Source organism: Heteronotia binoei, chromosome 19 (assembly GCF_032191835.1).
Source record: "Heteronotia binoei isolate CCM8104 ecotype False Entrance Well chromosome 19, APGP_CSIRO_Hbin_v1, whole genome shotgun sequence".
NCBI classification, from domain to species: Eukaryota; Metazoa; Chordata; class Lepidosauria; order Squamata; family Gekkonidae; genus Heteronotia; species Heteronotia binoei.
In genome coordinates this window covers 37,068,361-37,093,339 of record NC_083241.1, presented here as the reverse complement: position 1 = coordinate 37,093,339, position 24,979 = coordinate 37,068,361, and positions in this window count along the sequence as shown.

Genomic DNA, 24,979 nt, shown 5'->3' with positions numbered 1-24,979 from the left:
TATAAGCCTGGTTGGTAGATCCAAGGCCGACAAAAGAAATGGTATCTCACAAGACAGATTGCTGATACGAGAAAATAACAGATTTATAGAGGACAGGACTATGGTTGGACAACAGTCATGCCAGCCAAATAGACAGTGTTACCAGCTCCGCGTTGGGAGATATCTGGTGATTTTTGGGATGGAGTCTGAACAGCTGGGTTTGGGGAGGGGAGGGACTTCAATGAGGTATAATGTTTCCCAGGGCTTTTTTTGTAGTAGAAACTCCTTTGCATATTAGGCCGCACCCCCCTGATGTAGCCAATCCTCCTAGAGCTTATAGTAGGCCCTGTACTAAGAGCCCTGTAAGCTCGTAGAGGATTGGCTAAATCAGGGGTGTGTGGATTAATATGCAAAGGAGTTCCTGCTACAAAAAAACCCCTGATGTTTCCTTTTGTCCATCCTGAACCTCCTGCCCGGCAGCTTCATTGGCTGCCCTCAAGTTCTAGTCTTTTGGGAGAGGAAGCAAAAATTCTCTTTGTCCACTCTCTCCACCCCGGGCGTAATTTTATCAGCCTCTCTCATGTTGCCCCTTAGCCATTTCTTTTCTAAATGGAAAAGTCGCAGCCTCTTCACCCTTTTCTCATAGGGAAGGTGATCCAACCCCCTAATCTTCCTCATTACCCTTTTCGGTACCCTCCCCCCCCAAGCCCCCATTTAGCTATTCATTAGGGACAATTTAACAGCTATAAGGAAAGAAGGCTCCAGGCAAATAGGTGTGAAAAGTCTCAGCTTGAGACCCTGGAGTGCCGCTGCCAGTCTGAATAGACTTTACTCAGTTTGGTATAGCCGTTAAGTGTGCGGACTCTTATCTGGGAGAACCGGGTTTGATTCCCCACTCCTCCACTTGCAGCTGCTGGAATGGCTTTGGGTCAGCCATAGTCTCTTGCAAGAGTTGTCCTTGAAAGGGCAGCTGCTGTAAGAGCTCTCTCAGCCCCACCTACCTCACAGGGTGTCTGTTGTGAGTGGGGGGGGCGGGAAAGGTAAAGGAGATTGTGACCACTCTGAGATTCAGAGTATAGGGTGAGATATAAATCCGATATCTTTGTCTTGATGGACCAAGGGTCTGATTCAGTATAAGGCACCTGTTCACACATGTAACATTTACATACAGCTCTTGGACAATGGATCCACTATACCCTCAACAATAGCACATGCAACAATCCATGCACTTAGATGCGCACACGGGGTGGGAGCATGCCCCCTTCCATGTATTCACTGAAAACCTGAACTGGGCCAATAAGAAAGGCAGCCACAGAGGGGTTGCCTAGCAACCAGCTGTCCGGCGTCCCGTGAGGTCTTCAGTATCCAAGTCGAACATTCCATTTCCCACCAATGGATGGGCTAGATCTGCCTTGAAAACAGATCCCCCCAGGTCACAAGTGTTGGTTTGGGTTTAAAAAAAAAATTCACTGGGATCTACAACCATCACTGGCAAAAGAGAGCCATTGGCTGTTGCTCTAGAGTTTTTTCATCACATCTTCCTGACATCAGTTTTGGAAGGCATCTTCCTGGATCCGGGATCGTTTCCCTTTTCCAGGTCAGCAGAAGCGAAGGAAAAAAGCTACAGTGGCACATAATAAAACACAAAGCTCTCCCCTCCGCTCCTGCATGGTTCTTTTTCCAGCTTGTTTTTTATTTCAAAGGGTTTGGATATTTCTTTGTTAGCCTCCTTCCAACACAGAGGAAAAAAGGATCATTACAGGAGGTATTTCCAACACCCACAGCGCCCTCTGCTGCAGAAATTCCACTTCCACCTGGCAAAGAACAATTGTAAGTGGAAACTGGTGCTGTCTCAGCTGGAAAGCTTGGAGGAAACAGAGGAAAATGTCCGTTAAAACAACCCCTATAAATAGCCAGTGAAAAGAGAATGATTGTTCTGATGGTAGGGTGTCCACAGGTAGCAGAGAGAAAGGAAAGGGAGGGAACAGAACCAAGTCCAGCCCCTGTGAGAAACCCACTAATAGGCAATCAGCAGGTCTGGTCGTGCTGCGGTTTCACTGTTAATGATCCCGGTGTTGCAGTGAAAGCAAGACAAGCCCACACTGAGATAACCTAGAACAGGGCCTAATTTTGACCAAGGTATGAAAGGTGTGCTGGAATTAGATCATTTCAGACTTAAATTAGGTTAAGTGGTCAGTTAGCAGGGCTCTGGGTAGGAAGAACAAGATTTCAGTGTGGCCAAATTCCTCAATCCTAACCTGAGACCTCGGGTGAGAAGAATGAGATTTCGGGTGTGACCAAATTCCTCAATCCTAACCTGAGATCCCGGGTGAGAAAAATGAGATTTCGGGTGTGACCAAATTCCTCAATCCTAACCTGAGACCTCGGGTGAGAAGAATGAGATTTCGGGTGTGACCAAATTCCTCAATCCTAACCTGAGATCCTGGGTGAGAAGAATGAGATTTTGGGCGTGACCAATTCCTCAATCCCAACCTGAGACCCCGGATAGGAAGAATGAGATTTTGGGTGTGACCAAATTCCTCAATCTAAACCTGAGACCCCGGGTGAGAATGAAATTTTGGTTGTGACCAAATTCCTCAATCCTAACCTGAGACCCCAGGTAGGAAGAATGAGATTTTGGGTATGACCGAATTCTTCAATCCCAACTTGAGACCCCAGGTAAGAAGAATGATATTTCGGGTATGACCGAATTCCTCAATCCCAACCTGAGACCCTGGGTAGGAAGAACAAGATTTTGGATATGACCGAATTCCTCAATCCCAACCTGAGACCCCGGGTAGGAAGAACAAGATGTTGGGTGTGACCAAATTCCTCAATCCCAACCTGAGACCTCCATTACAGATTCGCTGCTGCCACAAATACAGATTCATCTCCCTTCCACACGTTACAGCTATTGGAAATGAGCTATTGAGAGGTGCTTACAGAATATTCAAGATATTCCATCTCCTGGGGTTGCTTTTGTAATGGAAACTTTTAAATATTCGTGCAAGCCTTACAAACAGAGCAGCATAGGAATCGGTTAACCAAACACAACCTGTCATCCGGACAATGCAAGTCAAGAGAATCTCACCTTTGTGAGCAGCGAACAAGTTTTTAATCTATTTTGCATGCTTTGTATTAATAAACTTAGAGCACTGTCCAGGGCTTTTTTGTACCCGGAACTTCTTTGCCTATTAAGCCGCACCCCCCTGATGTAGCCAATCCTCCTGGAGTTTACAGTAGACCCTGTATGAAGAGCCCTGAAAGCTCTTGGAGGATTGGCTACATCAGGGGGTGTGTGGCCTAATATGTCGAGTAACAGCACGTTATGCAGATCTACTAGTCTACCTGCTCCCTCAGTTCCTCCTTCTTTCTCTCTCAGAAACACATGGGTGAAGTACGATTTGAATTGGGACAGTCAATACGGGGCAGGCCTACAAGCTCAGCGTCTGGGGGAACCATTCTGCAACATGCTGGACTCTGCCCAGAACCACCCCACCCAAATTCCCCAGCATGCCAAGCTGCCTGTATGAGCTGACCCTCCGACACAATGCGGGACGTCCTCCAGATCCGCACAATGCCCCATCTGCCAGTAATTCACTCCCATTCCCTTTGAAATGTAGATGTTTGCGAGTGGGCACTGAGTCAAACACAAATCGGGGTTGCCAATGCTCGGTCTTGTCAGGACAGCTCTGAAAACCAATTCAACACCCCTTTCAGGACAAGGGGAATGTTGTGAATGCCTAAGGCAGAAACAAAAGGGGAGAAAGAAACTCTTTAGGCTCCGGACGACAAAAGGTAGCTTCTTCCCTATTTATGAAGACTTGGCACCTTGTGCATAACATATGCATTCTCTGAAGACTATTGCTGCAGTCCCTGCCCTGAAATAATCCCTAACCTTGCTCCAATTCCAAAATCAGTTTTACAGATTCTCCTAGCTGATGAGCGGAATACAGCCAACCGCCTAAGACACTGGAAACAGCAGAAAGTGCCATCAAGTTTCAAGGTACTTATGGCAACCCCATAGGGTTTTCAAGGGAAGAGACATTGCTTACTTCTGCGTAGCAACCCTGGACTTCCTTGGTGGTCTCCCATCTGAGCACTAACCAGGCCAACCCTGCTTAGCTTCTAGATTGAGTGAGATTGAACTAACCTAAAGCAAGAGATGGCCAAAGGTGGTTTGTCATTGTCTGCCTCTGCGTAGCAACTCTGGACTTCCTTGGTGGTCCCCCATCCAAGTACTAACCAGGCTAACCCTGCTTAGCTTCTAAATCAAGTGAGATTGAACTAAACTAAAGCAAGAGATGGCCAGAGATGGTTTGTCATTGCCTGCCTCTGCGTAGCAACCCTGGACTTCCTTGATGGTCCCCCATCTGAGTATTGACCAGGTCAACCCAGTTTAGCTTCTAGATTGAGTGAGATTGGACTAACCTAAAGCAAGAGAAGGCCAAAGGTGGTTTGTCATTGTCTGCCTCTGCATAGCAACCTTGGACTTCCTTGGTGGTCCCCCATCCAAGTACTAACCAGGCCAACCCCGCTTAGCTTTTAAATCGAGTGAGATTGGACTAACATAAAGCAAGAGATGGCCGAAGGTGGTTTGTCATTGTCTGCCTCTGCATAGCAACCTTGGACTTCCTTGGTGGTCCCCCATCCAAGTACTAACCAGGCCAACCCCGCTTAGCTTTTAAATCGAGTGAGATTGGACTAACATAAAGCAAGAGATGGCCGAAGGTGGTTTGTCATTGTCTGCCTCTGCATAGCAACCTTGGACTTCCTTGGTGGTCCCCCATCCAAGTACTAACCAGGCTAACCCTGCTTAGCTTCTAAATCAAGTGAGATTGAACTAAACTAAAGCAAGAGATGGCCAGAGATGGTTTGTCATTGCCTGCCTCTGCGTAGCAACCCTGGACTTCCTTGATGGTCCCCCATCTGAGTATTGACCAGGTCAACCCAGTTTAGCTTCTAGATTGAGTGAGATTGGACTAACATAAAGCAAGAGATGGCCGAAGGTGGTTTGTCATTGTCTGCCTCTGCATAGCAACCCTGGACTTCCTTGGTGGTCCCCCATCCAAGTACTAACCAGGCCAACCCCACTTAGCTTTTAAATCGAGTGAGATTGGACTAACCTAAAGCAAGAGATGACCAGACGTGGTTTGCCATTGCCTTCCTCTCTGTAGCAACCCTGGTGGTCCCCCATCTGAGTACTAACCAGGCCAACCCTGCTTAGCCAGAGGTGGTTTGCCATAGCCTGGCTCTGCGTAGCAACCCTGGACTTCCTTGGTGGTCCCCCATCTGAGTACTTACCAGGTCAACCCTGCTTAGCTTCTAGATTGAGTGAGACTGGACTACCCTAAAGCAAGAGATGGCCAGAGGTGGTTTGCCATTGCCTGCCTCTGCATAGCAACTCTGGACTTCCTTGGTGTTCCCGCATCCGAGTACTAACCAGGGCAACCCTGCTTAGCTTCTAGACTGAGATTGGACTACCCTAAAGCAAGAGATGGCCAGTGGTGTTTTGCCCTTGCCTGCCTCTGCGTAGCAACCCTCGACTTCCTTGGAGATCTCCCATCCTAGTACTAATCAGGCCAACCCTAGCTTCTAGATCTTTGTTTCGTTTCTGTACTGTTCCTCAGTTTCCCTACTGGTGTTGGGATGTACTCATTTCAGCCTCCACTACAATACAGGAGATACTGTTCTCTGAGAATTGTGCTTGTAAGGACATTGGGTTCTTTGAAGTAATCAGGATCATGGATATTCTTCAGATACCTCTTTGAAGAAGCCTAGAAGAAATGCTTTTTAGAAGTCGGCAATTACTGTTAGAGGAAGGACGGGGGCATCTGTGTTCTATCATGCATTGGCAGGCTTTTTTTGTAGCAGGAGCTCCTTTGCATATTAGGCCACACACCCCTGATGGAGCCAATCCTTCAAGACCTTACAGGGCTCTTAGTACAGGGTCTAATGTAAGCTCCAGGAGGATTGGCTACATCGGGGTGTGTGGCCTAATATGCAAAGTTCTTGCTACAAAAATAGCCCTATGCATTGGATAAAAACTAGTTTGGAAACTGATGATAAGAGATAAGAACAAGCACTTTATTCCCCTTTAGTAGGATAGAGACTGGATCTTTGAAGGGCTTTTTGCTTGATGGCAATAGAGATTGCATTATTGCAAGACTTACTGACTGATTGATGAAAAGGGTGACGTGAGAAAAATGTAAAAATAACTGATGGTTGTAATATATTCTTAGTTAAAGTTCGTGGTGATTTATTTCTTTTTGGTGTGATCCATTCCAGCAGGGGTGGCCAGACTGCAGCTCGGGAGCCACATGTGGCTCTTTCACATATATTGTGTGGCTCCCACTGCCTCGTCAGCCGGCTTGGAGCTCAAGTGGGAGCACATACAGCCAGTGCTGCAGGAACTGCACTGGCTACCAATAGTGTACCAGATTCGTTACAAAGTGCTGGTTATCACCTTTAAAGCCCTATATGGCCGAGGACCCATTTACCTGAGGGACCGTCTGTCCCCACACGTTCCCCAGAGAGTACTAAGATCTGGATCTCAACGTCTCCTAGTGATCCCTGGGCTGAAGGAGGCGACACTGTCGACCACCAGGGATTGGGTCTTTTCGGTGGCAGCCCCCTCCTGGTGGAATCAATTGCCAGAAGAGGTTAGGGCCTTGGGGGACCTTGCTCAGTTCCGCAAGGCCTGTAAGACCGCTCTCTTCCGGCAAGCCTTCAGTCGACTGTAGGAGAATTCTGGAACAACTGTCGTCCTGAGAATATGAGTAACATCTAATTTGTTAGCACCAACTGTATATTGTTTTTAACTTATATTGTTTAATGGTTTTATTGATTTTATGATTGCAATCACAGTATACTATGATCTGATGTAAGCCGCCCTGAGCCCACCTCGGTGGGGAGGGTGGGGTATAAATCGAATTAAACATAAACATAAGGCATTTGTCTCTTTAAATGCATTCTCTAAGCCAAATCAGACAATGGCTTGGAGAATGCATTTAAAGTTGCTTTCTTTCCACCTCCCTCTCTCCTCCTTTTCCCATTTATTTACCTGGCTTCCTGGTTTTCTTCCTTCCTTCCTGGCTTCCTTCCTTCCTTCCATCCTTCCCTCCCTCCCTCCTTCCTTCCTCCCTCCCTGCATTGCAGCTCTCAAACATCTGATGTTCCTGTCTTGCGTTTATTCTGATATTAAGCAAGTTTAGTCACCTCTGCACTACCGTACAGGCTACTGCAAGAAAAGGGGAAGCCCTGACCTAGATGGCCCAGATTACCCCAATCTCGTTGGGTCTCAGAAGCTAAGCAGTGTCTGACCTGGTTAATACTTGGATGGGAGACGCACACACACACACCCCCAAGGAAGTCCAAGGTGACTACGCAGAGGCAGGCAAATGCAAACCACCTCTGAATGCTCCTTGCCTTGACCCGGATGGTCCAAGAGAGTCCAATCTGATCCGATCTCCGAAACTAAGCACTGTCGGCCCTGGCTAGTACTTGGATGGGAGACCACTAAGGAAATCCAAGGTTGCTACGCAGAGGCAGGCAAACACAAACCACCTCTGAATGCTCCTTACCTTGACCCGGATGGTCCAAGAAAGTCCAATCTGATCAGATCTCAGAAACTAAGCACTGTCAGTCCTGGTTACTACTTGGATGGGAGATGACCAAGGAAGTCCAAGGTCGTTATGCAGAGGCAGGCAATGGCCAACCACCTCTGAATGCTCCTTGCCTTGACCTGGATGGTCCAAGAAAGTCCAATCTGATCAGATCTCAGAAAGTAAGCACTGTCGGTCCTGGTTACTACTTGGATGGGAGACCACCAAGGAAGTCCAAGGTCATTATGCAGAGGCAGGCAATGGCCAACCACCTCTGAATGCTTCTTGCCTTAACCCGGATGGTCCAAGAAAGTCCAATGTGATCTCAGAAGCTAGGCACTGTCGGCCCTGGCTAGTACTTGGATGGAAGACCACCAAGGAAGTCCAAGGTTGCTACGCAGAGGCAGTCAAACACAAACCACCTCTGAATGCTTCTTGCCTTGGCCCAGATGGTCCAAGAAAGTCCAATCTGATCCGATCTCAGAAGCTAAGCAGTGTCCGCCTGGTTAGTACTTGGATGGGAGACCACCAAGGAAGTCCAGGGCTGGTCCGCAGAGGCAAGCGACGGCAAACCATCGCTGAACTTCTCTAGCTTTGAAAACCCTACTGGGTTTCCATAAGTCAGCTGAGGTTCTGTCAAGTCTCTGTAAAACCTTGGTCAAGTCTGTACTGTACTTTGGTTCAAGCAAAGAGCCTTCTGGGTAAAGCCTTTCTGTATTCCAATGCTGCTAGCTAAACCTCTCCCTACTCCTCTCCTTTTCCTTTGTTATGTAGCCTTGCTTTGAAATGGGAATATGGGAAGCTATAATCTGTGCCTTCTCAGGCTGGGCATCGGGGGAGGTTGGAACCAAAGAACGCTCAAGGCCAAAGCCGGCCTGAGAAAGAAATTGTAACATCAATGTGTGAATGTGCCCTGCATAGTGCCCCTCCCTTAAGAATCCCTTTGAAGTGTACCTTATATGATGGCATTGTACTGTATAATCTTTAGTCTTTCAATTTGAACCTAACAAAGTACATCCTTATCAATAAACTAGCAACTTTGTTTCAACAACGACTCGTTATTGAATTTGGAGACTTGACAGGTTCGATGGTAAAAAGAAAAAGAAAGGGGAAATAGTCTCTTTAAGCTTGTTCAGAAATCAAACACCCACGCTCCATTCCCAAAGGGATCCGTACACTGTTAACATAAGGAAGAATTCAACCACCTTATTCCACAGTTAAAAATTTCTGGTCGTTTACCTACTACGGTCCAGAGTGCCATAAAAGCTGACGCAATCAAGAAAAATAGACACTTGAAATTTTCCTTAAAGTAGCTAACTGCCCCCTCTCCTGCCATCAGAACGCCGCCTGCATTTGCAGCAGAAAGGGAAGCCAAGGTCTTGTTGATCCCAGCAGGAGAGAAATAAAAGGTTTCCCTGAAAATGTTCATACAGCATCTAGACAATCATATAGACCTTAAGGTTGCCACCTTTGGATTCAGAAATTCCTGGAGATCTGTGGCAGGGGGACAGAACCAAGGTTTGAGGAGAGAATAGGCCACTGGCAGGGGATGGGAGTAGGGTTGCCAATTCCTGGTTGGAAACTCCTGGAGACAGAGCCTGGAAAGGACAGGGACGTGAGTGGGGTACGATGCCATAGATTTCATCTCGAGAGCCAGTTTGGTGTAGTGGTGAAGTGCGCAGACTTCTATCTGGGAGAACTGGGTTTGATTCCTCACTCCACTACTTGCAGCGGCTGGAATGGCCTTGGGTCAGCCACAGCTCTCGTAGGAGTTGTCCTCAAAAGGGTAGCTTCTGGGAGAGCTCTCTCAGCCCCACCCACCTCGCAGGGTGTCTGTTGTGGGGGAGGAAGATAAAGGAGATTGTGAGCCGCTCTGAGACTCTGCGATTCGGAGTGGAGGGCAGGATACAAATCCAATGGCATCATCTTCCTCCTCCTCCTCCTCCTAAGAATCCATTTCCTCCAGGGGAACCAATCTCCGTAGTCTCGAGATGAGCTGTAATTCCAGCGGACCCCCAGGTCCCACCTGGAGGTTGGCATACATAGTGAAATCAATAATGTATGTTAACAATATAACTTAAGAGGAAGCTCTTTGGCTCCTCCAACCAGGGGGACCCGGAGATCTTCTGGTTCCTCCAACCAGGGTTGTTGGTCTAGGTGGCACCTTGAGATCTTCTTCTATTATAGTTAATCTCTAGGCAACCCCTGGAGAAAATGGATGCTTGGGAGGGTGGGCTCTGTGGCATCGAGCCCAGGGGAGGAATTCTAGCAGGAGCTCCTTTGCATATTAGGCCACACACCCTTGATGTAGCCAATCGTCCAAGAGCTTTCAAAAAAGGGCCTTGCAAGCTCTTGGAGGATGGGCTACATCAGGGGTGTGTGGCCTAATATGCAAAGGAGCTCCTGATAGAATTCCACCCCTGATTGTACCACTGAGGCCCCTGTCCTCCCCAGGCTCCATCCCCAAATCCCCAGGAGTTTCCCAATCTGGATCTAGCAGCCCTATCTCCCCCCCATCCTCGGCCGATGACCAGGGGGGACCTTGCCATCCTACACAGAGTCTACCCTCCAAAGCAGCCATTTTCTCCATCTCTGTAGTCAGAGTGTCTGGCACCCTAGGAAAGGCTAATTTCTGGCAAACTCACCCCCCCCCCCGCACTCATAACATCCCCAAGTCACATGGGTTGCACCCAATTTGGCGCCCCCAGAAGGCTGGAGCCCTAGGCAATTGCCCAGTGGCAGGACGGGCCCTGTCTGTAGTCTGGAGATGAGCTGTAGTTTCAGGGGATCTCCCATCCCAACTGCAGTCTGGCATCCCTAGGAGAGAAGGGATCCCCACAGGGTTTAATTCCCCACAGGGTAAATTCCATATAATTCCGTATGGTCAGGGACCTGCTTATCTACAGGACCTTCTTTCTCCATATATCCCCCAGAGAGCACTGCGTTCAGGGGCAAAAAACTTACTCTCCGCCCCCGGACCAAAAGAAGCCAGGTTATGCGTGACAAGATCTAGGGCTTTTTCGGTGGCAGCACCAGAGCTTTGGAATACTCTTCCGGAAGCCATAAGGGCCCTGCGGGATCTGTCTGCGTTCCGCAGGGCCTGTAAGACCGAATTGTTCAAGCAGGCCTTCGATGCGTGATGGAAAGACGGCTGCCACCGGACATCACACAGAATGCCGGTGATCACTGTTCGGAAATTCAATGCCGCCTATAATGTATGGATGCAGCACTATATAATGGTTTTAAAAATTGTAATATGTTTTTAAAAACTGAAAAATGTAAATTATGGTTTTATATGTTTTATTGGTTTAACTGTATGGACATGATGTTGTGAGCCGCCCTGAGTCCGCTTGCGGAGAGGGCGGGATATAAGTTGAACGTAATAAATAATAAATAAATAATAATAAAGCCCATTCTCTAAAGCAGACGTGTCAAACTCATTTGTTATGAGGGCCGGATCGGACATAAATGAGACCTTGTCGGACCGGGCCATGTCGGGCCGGGCCACGTGTGTACTTATTTAAGATTAGGTAGTAGAGATATAAACTATAAAGGACACAAACACAAATACTTTTTTAAAACCTTAGAACATGCTTAAAACATTAGAACTCGGTGGTCTATAAAGGTGCTTTCTTTGTATCATTCCACTGGGATCCAGGGAACTGGGCAAAGGAAGCTCTGGCTCTTTCCTTCCTTCCCCAGAGGACCAGGAGGGGGAAGAGCCTCAGCCAATAGAAGGAAGCGAGGGTTGGCTCAGTAGCTCTGCTGTGTGATTGAGAGAGCCTGGCAAGGCAAGCTCTCCCCTGCTTCCTCCCCAAGGGGGGAGTCTCAGCCAATGGAGAAAATAGAGACTTTGCTCTGTAGCTCCTGTGCGATTGAGCAAGCCTGGCAAAGCACGCTGTCATGCAGAAGGAAGCAAGAGAGAGGAAGAAGGAAGCAGATGAAGGCCAATTGCTCAGGGGCCTGATTGGCACCCTCCGGGGGCCTGATTTGGCCCCCAAACTGCATGTTTGACACCCCTGCTCTAAAGCATCCATTTCCTCCCTGGCAACTGATTCCTGTCACCTGGAGGTCTGATTTAATTCCGGGAGGTCTCCAGGCCCTCCCTGGAAATTGGCAACCCTAGAAGACCACACATACAGGTCATAATAGCAGAACACTGACCTGGAAAGGAAACTCCATGGATCTTCACTGGCTGCTTGAATCTGGTGGTACGATCTTGCTCGGAAAGAATACTGCAGAAGATACAAAGAAAATCAAGAGCAAAATGTCTTTTTGCCACATTTTCTGGGCAGCTTTTTTATTTTAAAGCAAGCAACCAAGAAAGAAAATCAGGGATAATTTAATTGCGAATTAATACCTATCCTATGGTCCTGGCCCAGGGACTCGGGGGCTTTATGTATTCCAAGTCCCCCAAGTGAAGGCAGGCAATTTACAAGGAATTGATTGGCAATATCTGCTAGATGGTGTAGTTTATTCTAATGAGCAGCCACACGTATTCTGAGCTATGTCTTGTGCGCTGTGAAATGAGTCTTCGGTGCAGTCAGCCTTACGGGATTTGGTCAAAAGAATCAGACGTGGAAATGATAAAAAAAAAGAAATAGAAAAGGAAGACTTCCATTTCAAGCTTCATAACGGTACATATGATTGCAGCTATATAAAAAGGTAAAGGTAGTCCCCCTGTGCAAGCACCAGTCGTTTCCAACTCTGGGATGATGTCGCATCACATTTTCACGGCAGACTTTTTACGGGGTGGCTTGCCATTGCTTTCCACAGTCATCTGCACTTTCCCCCCAGCAAGCTGGGGACTCATTTTACCGACCTTGGAGGATGGAAAACTGAATCAACCTTGAGCCGGCTACCTGAACCCAGCTTCTGCCAGAATCTAACTCAGCTCGTGAGCAGAGAGCTGCATTACTGCAGCTTTACCACTCAGCCCCACGGGCCATATGCAGGTATATAGTCCAGTGCTAATTATCTGACTAGCCTAAGGCATTTATTGATTATCAGCGTTTACTCCAAACTGTGGCCTGTCACCCATGGTTCTACTCTGGTTATGCTACGGTTGCCAACCTCCAGGTTGTACCTGGAGACCTCCTGGGATTACAATTGCTCTCCGGCCGATGGAGATCAGTTCACCTGGAGAAAATGGGTGCTTAGGAAAATGGACTTTAGGGCATTAGACTCCATTGAAGTCCCCTCTCTCCCCAAACCTGCCTTAGCCTCCACACCCCAAATTCAAATTTAGGCCCTTTGGTGTAGTGGTCAAGTGAGCGGACTCTTATCTGGGAGAGCCGGGTTTGATTCCCCACTCCTCCAGTTGTAGCTGCTGGAATGGCCTTGGGTTACCCATAGCTCTGGCAGAGGATGTCCTTGAAGGGCAGCTGCTGTGAGAGTCCTCTCAGCCCCACCCACCTCACAGGGTGTCTGTTGTGGGGGGAGAAGATGTAGGAGATTGTAAGCCGCTCTCTCCGATTCAGAGAGAAGGGCAGGGTATAAATCTGGTCTTCTTAAAAACAGTATGTATAACTTCAGTGTTATCAAAAATACATGCATTTCTTTGGAAATGGTTAAAAGCTGGGCTTTTTTTTGTAGCAGGAGCTCCTTTGCATATTAGGCCACACATGCCCTGATGAAGTCATTCCTCCAAGAGTTTACAGTAGGCCCTGTACTAAGAGCCCTGTAAGCTCTTGGAGGACTGGCTACATCAGGGCGTGTGGCCTAATATGCAAAGGAGCTCCTGCTCCAAAAAAAGCCCCGTCGGCTTCCAACCGGATGAAGAGTTCTGGGATAATCAAAACCTCCTGTACCGCTTTGCTTTTCACTTCATGCAAAAGTCGTCGTCTCTCACATTTTGCATCCCTACTTATGCCCAGCTGATAGCAGCCCTGGAGAAGATTTTCCTTCTGCTTTCCGAACAGTTTTTAAATGGGAGGGTTCTTAAAACTTCACACTATTATTAGGCCTGAAGGCTTTGACTGATTCGTGTTATTAATCTATTACATTTTAATTGCAGATTAAAGTATGCACACAGACAAACATTCATCAGTGGAGCTGACAAGCAAACATTCTGTTTTGGTGTTTCTTTAAAAAAATATATCTAGTACCATCTACCAGGGCTTTTTGGGTACCAGGAACTAGGCTTCCCAACCCTCCCGCCCTGGCGAGGGACCCCAGGATTTCCAGCCTCTTCCCCCGCTCCCCAAAAAAACGGAAGCAGGGGGAGGGGGGAAACGGCGCCAAGGAGCATGGCGAGCCGCCCCATCTCGGAGCGGGCGAGGCCGCCGCGCCGCTGCCGCCCCCTGCCCCACTGCAGCTGCTCCTCCGAGATGAGCTCAGCCTGAGCCCATCTCGGAGAAGCAGCTGTGGTGGGGCGGGGGGGCGGCAGCTGCGCAGCGGCGTCGCCCACTCCGAGACGGGGCAGCTCACCACGCTCCCCGGTGCCGTTTCCCCCCCTCCCCCCTAGCTCCACCCCAGTGTCTCCTGGCTCCACCCCCAAAGTCTCCTGGCTCCACCCCCAAAGTCCCCAGATATTTCTGGGATTGGACTTGGCAACCCTACCGGGAACTCCTTTGCCTATTAGGCCACACACCCCTGATGCAGCCAATCCTTCTGGAGCTTACAGTAATTACTGTACTAAGAGCCCTGGAAGTTCTTGGAGGATTGGCTACATCAGGGGTGTGTGGCCTAATATGCAAAGGAGTTCCTGCTACAAAAAAAGCCCTGCAACATCTACCAGCTCTCAATCAGATTTCGGAGGGGGAGGCAAGGCAGTTTATAGTTTTAATCGTACAATTTGGGACCAGGGCTTTTTTTTGTAGCAGGCACAACTTTGCATATTAGGCCACACACCCCTGATGTAGCCAATCCTCCTGGAGCTTACAGTAGGCCTTGTACGAAGAGATCTGTAAGCTCTTGGAGGATTGGCTCTATAAGAGGGGTGTGGCCTAATATGCAAAGGAGTTCCTGCCACAAAAAAAGCCCTGTTTGGAACTACTCCATTACACTGAGGGACAGTAGATTCAAGACGATCAAAAGAACGGACAAAGATAAATGAACTTGTAGAACTCAGTGCAACATGATGTAATGATAGCCACTGACTTTGATGGGTTTGAAAGGGTTAACAGACATTTGAGGTGGATTGATCTATCCAGGGATGAAGCCAGCTTTCCCTATATGTGATGGGGAGGTCATCTTTTCCAGATAACCTGCAATTTACCCTGTTGAGGGGGAGAACCCTGGAACTGGCAATCAGGTATCTTTATGTTTCTGCAAGCCAGGTAAATGCCGCGTTGGGGAGGGGCATTTTGAGAAGGAAAACGTGCAGGACAAGAAAACTTGAACATCTGTCTCTCAGCACCATTTCCTTGGTCCGGTTTGCACCTCCTAGAGCAGGGGTGGCCATAATTGCTTAGCGTAAGAGCCACATAGAATAAACATCAGATGTCTGAGAGCCACAAGACATGAACATCAGATGTTTGAGAGCAGCAAGACAAGGAAGGAAGCAAGGAAGGAAGGAAAATAGATGGAGGCAAGGGAGGAGAGAAAGAGATGGAAAGAAAGCAACTTTAAATGCATTCTTCAAGCTGCTGGCTTGCTTTGCTTGGAGAAGTGATTTAAAGGGAGAAATGCCTTCACCAAGCTAGCCAATGGGACACTGGGGGCTTCAAGAGCCACATAATATGTTTTGAAGAGCCACAGTTTGGACAGCCCTGTCCTAGAGGTTATTCTAGGTTGCCAACTTAGGGTGTGGAAATTCCTCAAGATTTGAGGGTGGAGCATGGGGAGGACTGAGACCTTAGCAGGGCATGAAACCATAGAGTCCACCTTCCAGAGCAGCCATTTTCTCCAGGGCAACTCACCCCTGCAGTAATTCTGCTTAGCTTCATAGATCTGACGAGATCAGCTAGCCTGGATCACAACCGACTTACGGTGACCCCGTAGGATTTTCAAAGCAAAGGATGTTCAGAGGTGGCTTGCCATTGCCTGCCTCTGTGTAGCAACCTTGGACTTCCTTGGTGGTCTACCATCCAAGTACCAACCAGGGCCAATTCTGTTTAGCTTCTGAAATCAGACAAGATTGGGCTAGCTTGGGCCATTCAGGACAGTGCAGATGGACAGAGGTGGTTTACTACAGCCTGCCTCTGTGCTGTCATCCTGGACTTCCCTAGTGGTCTCCCATCTAAATATTAACCAGAGCTGACCCTGCTTAGCTTCCAAGATCAGACCAGCGTGAGACTTCTAAGTCAGGGCCATCACCTACTATCGGATCCGTTTTTAGAGGAGGGATGGTGGCTCAGTGGTAGAGCATCTGCTTGGGAAGCAGAAGGTCCCAGGTTCAATCCCCGGCATCTCCAAAAAAGGGTCCAGGCAAATAGGTGTGAAAAACCTCAGCTTGAGACCCTGGAGAGCCGCTGCCAGTCTGAGTAGACAAGACTGACTTTGATGGACCAAGGGTCTGATTCAGTATAAGGCAGCTTCATATGTTCATATGTTCATAGAGAAAACGCTAGGGATGTTCAGCATTCAAAACAGGCATCCTGCTGCTGAGTCAGGCCCCTCCCTTGGACACTGCTCTGAACTCTTTGGAGAAGAGAGAAAGGAGCTCATGAATGTAAGAAGCTGCCATATACTGAATCAGACCTGTGGCCCATCAAAGTCAGTATGGTCTACTCTGATTGGCCGCAGCACTCCAGGGCCTCAGGCAGAGGTCTTTCACAATACCTACTACCTGGTCCTTTTATTGGGCTATGTAAGGGATCGAACCTGGGACCTTCCGCATGCCAAGCATACACTCTACCAGTGAGCAATGGCCCCTCCCCATTGAATTCAGAATCGCAGAGCTCTCCAGGGTCAGGCAGAAGTCTTTCACATCACCCACTGACAGATCTTTTAAACGGGAGGTGCTGGGGATCGAATCGGGGACCTTCTGCATGGCAACCAGAGGCTCTCCTATTGAAGAAGAAGAAGAAGATTGGATTTATATCCTGCCCTCCACTCAGAATCTCAGAGTCTCAGCGGCTCACAATCTCCATTACCTTCCTCCTGCACAACTGACACCCTGTGAGGTAGGTGGGGCTGAGAGAGCTCTCACAGCAGCTGCCTTTTCAAGGACAACTCCTGCGAGAGCTACGGCTGACCCAAGCCCATTCCAGCAGCTGCAAGTGGAGGAGTGGAGAATCCAACCCGGTTCTCCCAGATAAGAGAGCTCTGGCTGACCCAAGGCCATTCCAGCAGGTGCAAGTGGAGGAGTGGGGAATCAAACCCAGTTCTCCCAGATAAGAGAGCTATGGCTGACCCAAGGCCATTCCAGCAGGTGCAAGTGGAGGAGTGGGGAATCCAACCCGGTTCTCCCAGATAAGAGAGCTATGGCTGACCCAAGGCCATTCCAGCAGGTGCAAGTGGAGGAGTGGGGAATCCAACCCAGTTCTCCCAGATAAGAGAGCTATGGCTGACCCAAGGCCATTCCAGCAGGTGCAAGTGGAGGAGTGGGGAATCAAACTCGGTTCTCCCAGATAAGAGAGCTCTGGCTGACCCAAGGCCATTCCAGCAGGTGCAAGTGGAGGAGTGGGGAATCAAACCCGGTTCTCCCAGATAAGAGAGCTATGGCTGATCCAAGGCCATTCCAGCAGGTGCAAGTGGAGGAGTGGGGAATCAAACCCAGTTCTCCCAGATAAGAGAGCTATGGCTGACCCAAGGCCATTCCAGCAGGAGCAAGTGGAAGAGTGGGGAATCAAGCCCAGTTCTCCCAAATAAGAGAGCTATGGCTGGCCCAAGACCATTCCAGCAGGTGCAAGTGGAGGAGTGGGGAATCAAACCCGGTTCTCCCGGATAAGAGAGCTACGGCTGACCCAAGGCCATTCCAGCAGGTGCAAGTGGAGGTGTGGGGAATCAAACCCGGTTCTCCCAGATAAGAGAGCTCTGGCTGACCCAAGGCCATTCCAGCAGGTGCAAGTGGAGGAGTGGGGAATCAAGCCCAGTTCTCCCAGATAAGAGTCCGCACACTACACCAAACAGGAGCCACAGCCCTTCCTCTCGTCCTCCCAACAATACAACCCTCCAGCTGCTTTTTAAGTTTTATCATTTTTTAAAAAAAATAAAATCTTATGATTAAAAAGTACCCAGAAATCATAGCTCGTCTGCAGCTCGGCCCGGACGAACTCCCTGTTGTGGCGTCTGCACTTTTATAAATTGGAAGAAAATTGGTTTTGATATAACAAAGTTATGGGAGTACGGGTACAACATACTTAGCATGCGCGGGAGTTAAATGCCACTGTGTCGCCTTCCTGTCTTGCATTAGCATATTCTCTTTCCATTTAATTAAGTAAGTGTTGCAAATTGTTTTCCTGTTAATTATTTCAGCTATGGACATTATTATTTTCCCTTTTGGAAAGCAAGAGTCTATTTCGGGGGGTTAATAGTCCCACTCGCTCCGCTTTCCCCCGCCACCCATTCGGTAGTGTTGATAAGGCTCCATCTGCCTTTGTTACACCGAAAGCCTCTCGTCCATTTATAATTGGATACATCCTGTAGCAAATCATCTCCAGAAGTGCTGATATGATATCCCAGACGGCAACAGTCTCTCTTCCTTCGGTGGCTAATTTCACCAAAAAAAGAAGGCCCGTGACATTGGGTAACAAAAAAATCTATGTATCAAGATGTTTCAGGGAAGACGATCTGCCCCCTAGGGGCAAACTCTTTCAGATAAAACAAGGAGGAGTGCGTCAGAATAGTGGAGTTAGACACTGGAAGGGAAAGGGGATTTAGAATCAAAGATCTCCTAGGGGATTGTTAATCCCGAGTAACCCTCGGATCGAGAAAATGGATCCAGTCTCCAAACTGTGGCCACAATGAATTGAAGATCGTAAGAATGTGCTGATGTAAAATCTGTTGAGAGCCAGTTTGGTGGTGTAGTGTAGAAGAAGAAGAAGATGAAGAAGAAGATATTGGATTTATATCCCGCCCTCCACTCCGAAGAGTCTCAGAGCGGCTCACAATCTCCTTTACTTTCCTCCCCCACAACAAACACCCTGTGAGGTGGGTGGGGCTGGAGAGGGCTCTCACAGCAGCTGCCCTTTCAAGGACAACCTCTGCCAGAGCTATGGCTGACCCAAGGCCATGCTAGCAGGTACAAGTGGAGGAGTGGGGAATCAAACCCGGTTCTCCCACATAAGAGTCCGCACACTTAACCACTACACCAAACTGGCTCCCCACACCAAACTGGCTCCACACACCAAACTGTAGTAGTCAGGGGTGGAATTCTAGCAGAAGCTCCTTTGCATATTAGGCCATACCCCCACCCCTGATGTAGCCAATCCTCCAAGAGTTAACAAGGCTCTTTTTTGTAAGCTCTTGGAGGATTGGCTACAGCAGGGGTGTGTGGCCTCATATGAAAAGGCGCTCCTGCTAGAACTCCATCCCTGGTAGTGGTTAAGTGCACAGACTCTTATCTGGGAGAACCGGGTTTGATTCCCCACTCCTCCACTTGCATCTGCTGGAATGGCCTTGGGTCAGCCATAGCTCTCTCAGCAGTTGTCCTTGAAAGGGCAGCTGCTGTAAGAGCTCTCTCGGCTCCACCTACCTCACAGGGTGTCTGTTGTGGTGGGGGGGGGGACGTAAAGGAGATTGTGACCACTCTGAGACTCTGAGATTCAGAGTATAGGGCAGGATATCAGTCCAATATCTTCTTCTTCTTCTTCTGTAGCATCCTGTTTCCCCAGAGTTTATTTTCTTAATTATAGACCATCTTTCATGAAAAGACAAGAGTCACCAGAAAAGACAATAATGCAAGGAAAAGTTGAAGGAAGCAGGAAAGAGGAAGACCCAACAGAAAAATGGATTGACTCAATCAAGGAAGACTCCATTTGCAAGACATGAGCAGGATGTTATGACAGAATGTGTTCAAAGTTATTCATTCATAGAATCGCCGTAAATCTGGAGCGATTTGATGGGTTTTAACACACACACACAAGCCAGATAAGGTCGCTCAGTAAGCAGGGCCAGTTCTCCACCTCGAAGCAACCAAAGACAAGACTAACTTTTTGGCAGCACCACTAGAACTAGCAGTGTGGTAGAAATTAAGAGTGTGGCATAGGTCCCTTGTCACTTCCTGGAGCTGCACACGAGTCCGAGGGAATTCATCACTTGCAGCGAAAGCAGAAACCCCGAGGGTTGGCTCACTTCCAGTGTCCCTGACCAAGTATAACCCCCATTTCTCCTCCTCTCCCCGCATTCGTTTGTCCATCATTTTTACAGATAGACAATACAGGAAGGGTGATTCTGCCGCTTGGGCTGAAAAGGTTACCAAACTGCTAGTTATTTCACATAAAAGAAAAGTTCTCAATGAACCTTTTTCATGGAGGGTTACTAGCAACCATAGGAATGCCAGTCTCCCATTGGCTACCCCTGGAGCATTTCTGGGTGAAGCTTGGCACAAGGATAACAGTGCAGATGCTGTGATGTCACTTCCAGGCAAGTGACCGGAAGTGATGTCATATTTTCCCCACACTGAGTGACCGAAGGGGCAAAGTGGCCCATCTCTAATTTGGAGCTAGAGATCTCCTGGGATTACAACTGATCCCCAAACTACAGAGATCTGTTCCCCAGGAGGAAATGGAACCTTTAGAGAGCGGACACTAAGGCATCACATGGTGGCTGAGTTCCTTCCCCTCCCTAAACTCCTCCCTCTCCAGGTTCCACCCCCCCACACCAAATCCCCAAGAATTTCCCAGCCCTAAGAAAGGATGGGAATGTGTGGATGGGAGGTTGTCCACCACAGGCAAGCAACTGACTCAACACAGCACCAGACAGCGTCGCTGTAGGGCAAGACAATGAGTGAGTCGACACCCATTATTGGCCGCACTGGCCAGCTCTGAGCCAAGTCAACCTACAAGACTCAGCTCATAGCACCATACAGGGCTTTTTTTGAAGAAAAAGCCTAGCAGGAACTCATTTGCCTATTAGGCCACGCCCTCTGGCATCATCATTGTTTCGCACAAGGCTTTTTTGTACACACAAAAAAAATTCCAGCAGATCCAAAAACGTATAATGTTACTTATATATGCAGCTAGGTCAGTAATAGCCATTAATTGCAAAAACGAAAAAACACTATCTATTAACCGCTGGTATAAAACCATTTGGAATACATATGTTATGGCTAAATTAAATGAACCAATGAAACCAACAACTAATAAGGAAAATCAGACTGATTTTATAGCAATTTGGTTACCGATATTAGAACACTTACATGTACAATCTGAGATACCAGATATTATAAATGTATTACATCTCTATTGAACTAAGTAATATGATATTTGTTTATGATACTTTAATTATATACTTGTATTTGTTTATAAAGCATATTCCCTTAAGTCTCAGATTTATATTGCACTATATTTGCAATTTTGAATTATAGGTTAATAAAATATGTTTTTTTAAAAAAAAAATTCCAGCAGGACTCATTCGCACATTAGGCCACACCCCTGACCCCAAGCCAGCTGGAGCTGCATTCCTGTGCGTTCCTGCTCAAAACAAAGCCCTGGCACCATACATAATGTTTTTGGCTAAACATTAGGAAGAACTTCCTCACAGAGCAGTGGAACAGGTTTCCTTGGGAGGTGGTGGGTTCTCCTTCTTTGGAGAGTTCCCAACAGAGGCTAGATGGCCAGCTGACAGGAATGCTGATTCTGTGAATTAGGTAGATCAGGGGTGGCCAAGGCTAGCTCTCCAGATTTTTTTGCCTACAAGGAGGGCCAGTTTGGTGTGGTGGTTAAGTGTGTGGACCCTTGAATCTGGGAGAACCGGGTTTGATTCCCCACTCCTCCACTTGCACCTGCTGGAATGGCCTTGGGTCAGCCAGAGCTCTGGCAGAGGTTGTCCTTGAAAGGGCAGCTGCTGTGAGAGCCCTCTCCAGCCCCACCCACCTCCCAGGGTGTCTGTTGTGGGGGAGGAAGATAAAGGAGATTGTGAGGTGCTCTGAGACTCTACGGAATAGAGGGCAGGATATAAATCCAATATCTTCTTCTTCTTCTACAACTCCCATCAGCCCCAGAAATTGGCCATGCTGGCTGGGGCTGATGGGAGTTGTAGGCAAAAAACATCTGGAGAGCTACCGTTGGCCACCCCTGAGGTAGATCATGAGAGGGAGTGCAGGAAGGGTTGCATCAGTGCATAATTCTTGTAGACCTTTCTTACCAGGGAAATTCTGATCGCCATTTTGGGATCAGGAAGCAATTTTTCTCCAGGCCAAGTTTGGAGGTTTTTTGCCATCTTCTGGGCATGTTGTAAGCTGCCCGGAGCCCACTTGAGGGATAGGGCAGGGTGTAAATAAAAAAAATAAATTAAATGGAGCGGGTGTCATGGGGGGGGGAGTGTTTGTGAATTTCCTGCATTGTGCAGGGGGTGGACTAGATGACCCTGGAGGTCTCTTCCAACACACTATGATTCCACTTGTACCTTATTGGCTTGCTCCTGGACAATTTAACATCCTCATCTGCCCCCTGATTATACTCGCCTACTAGGCGGTATAATAAGAAGTAGAGACATCACCCTGCCAACCAAAGTCCGTATAGACAAAGCAATGGTATTTCCAGTAGTAATGTATGGCTGTGAGAGTTGGACCATAAGGAAGGCCGAGCACAGAAGAACAGATGCTTTCGAGCTGTGGTGCTGGAGAAGAATCATAGAGTTGGAAGGAACCTCTAGGGTCATCTAGTCCTGCACAATGCAGGAAACTCACAAACACCTCCCCCTAAATTCACAGGATCTTCATTGCTGTCAGATGGCCATCTAGCCTCTGTTTAAAAACCTCCAAGGAAGGAGAGCCCACCACCTCCCCAGGAAGCCTGTTTCACTGAGGAATCGCTCTAACGGTCAGGAAGTTCTTCCTAATGTTAAGCCAGAAACTCTTTTGATTTAATTTCAACCCATTGGTTCTGGCCCTACCTTCCGGGCCACAGAAAATAATTCCACACCATCCTCTAGATGACAGCTCTTCAAGTACTTGAAGATGGTGATCATATCACCTCTCAGCCGCCTCTTCTCCAGGCTAAACATGCCCAGCTCCTTCAACCTTTCCTCATAGGACTTGGTCTCCAGACCCCTCACCATCTTCATCGCCCTCCTCTGGACCCGTTCCAGCTTGTCTATATCCTTCTTAAAATGTGGTGCCCAAAACTGAACACAATACTCCAGGTGAGGTCTTACCAGAGCTGAGTAAAGCGATACCATCACATCACATGATCTGGACACTATACTTCTGTTGATACAGCCCAAAATTGCATTTGCCTTTTTAGCCACCGCATCACACTGTTGAATCATGTTCAGCGTATGACCCACTAAGACCCCTAGATTCTTTACGCACATACTACTGCTAAGACAAGTCTCCCCCATCCTATAACCACGCATTGGGTTTTTCCTACCTAATTGCAGAACTTTACATTTATCCCTGTTAAAATTCATTTTATTGATTTTAGGCCAGTATTCCAGCCTGACAAGGTCATCCTGTATCCTGTTTCTGTCTTCTTCTGTGTTTGCAACCCCTAATATTCCAGTTGTGAGTGTCATCCCAACACGTTTCAGTAAGACCTATTATGTCATAATCTCCTTTCTTTATTAGGACTTCCAGTTCCTCCTGTTTGTTTCCCATACTCTGTGCATTAGTGTAGAGACATCGGAATCCACGTTTTATGCATCCTGAGGGTTTCGTTTCCATACAAGCCTGCAAGTTAACATTACCTAGCGTATGCACCACTCTTTGCAAATCTTTAATGTTCTTATCCCCAGTTTCTGGCATCATACGAGGCTTTGAATTATTGTCTCGCTCCCCCATACAATTTAGTATAAAGCCCTCCTTATTAGGTTAGCAAGGCTGTTACCAAACACCTTTTTCCCTATAGCCATAAGGTGCAAACCATCTCCCGATAGAAGACCACCATCTCAAAAGCATAAGCCATGGTCCAGAAATCCGAATCTTTCCTGACGACATGATCGACGTAGCCAGTCGTTTATTTGAAGTATTCTTCTTTCTCATCCTAAGCCACGGCCTTCAACAGGAAGCACTGACGAGAACACAACCTGTGCGCCCAGCTCCTTCACCTTCTGACCAACAGCCACATAGTCTTTTCGAATACATTCAGGGCTATGATGGGCAGTATTGTTCATTCCCACATGAATCAGCACAACAGGATAGTAATCCATGGGCTTGATAAGACTTCCAATCCTTTCTGTCATATGCTGGATGTGTGCACCTGGCAGACAGCAGACTTCTCGGGATGACAAGTCCGGTTGGCACACTTTGGGCTCCACCCCTCTGAACAAGGAGTCTCCAATTATCACCACCTTCCTCTTCCTATATTGGTGAGCAGAAGTTCCAGGCTTCTTATCCACAGGATCCTGAGAAACTTTCTTCAAGTTTCGTGGAGGCTGGGGAAGTAGCCCTTGTTCCAATGGCTCAGAATCAGTTACTGTGGGGAGATCCTGGAACCTATTGCTGAGCAGCAGGAGCTCAGAACATCTCCTGATTTTCTTTCTCCTTCAGGTTACATTTTTCCAGGAACCCTCCTCCTGTGTTGGGTCCTCTTCTAATTGCTGAGATACCGTTTCTTCTCCCTCCTCTTGTCCTTTCAAGAGCGCCTCATACATTTTGTCAAGAAAATCCTCATCTTCCTTTATACACTGCAGTGTGGACAATCGTGCCTCCAGTCCCTTTATCTTTTCCTCCAGCAGGGCCACTATCTTACACTTGCTGCAAGTGTAATTTGTGCTACTCTCAGGTAGAAATACAAACATCCCACAGTCTTTACACGTCACTGCCTCTGCTCCCTCACCAGTCATACTGCTGCAATCCATTTCAAAATTTTCTTTATCTTCACTTCTCTTTAAATCTCACTGCCAACTGCCACTTGAAACTACTTTTGAGTAACTACCCACCTTTCTACAGAACCCCTAGACTAGACCCCCAGGCCAAGAGCCCTTTGGCAAGGATGAGCCTTGTAAATTAAAGGCTCAAGTCCCCACCCACCTCTGACTCAACAGCCAGGCAAACAAGCTCTCCTCACTCAGCAACAGCGACACAAAAGACACACAAAAGCAATCAGAAAACCCTCTCCAGCAGGCACCAACCACTCCACAGTTACCTCCCACAGCAACCCTAGGTAATACTCCCCAGCAGTTTTAGAAAAGCAAATCAAGTCTCACTCACTTTACCAGCAGCTCTGTTCTAGATTCAAACAGCTGCTTCTACTGCAGCTGAGCCACTTCTTGAGAGTCCCTTGGACTGCAAGAATCTTGAGAGTCCCTTGGACTGCAAGAAGATCAAATCAGTCAGTCCTAAGGGAAATCAACCCAGACTGCTCCCTGGAAGGTCAGATGCTCAAATACTTTGGCCACTAAATGAG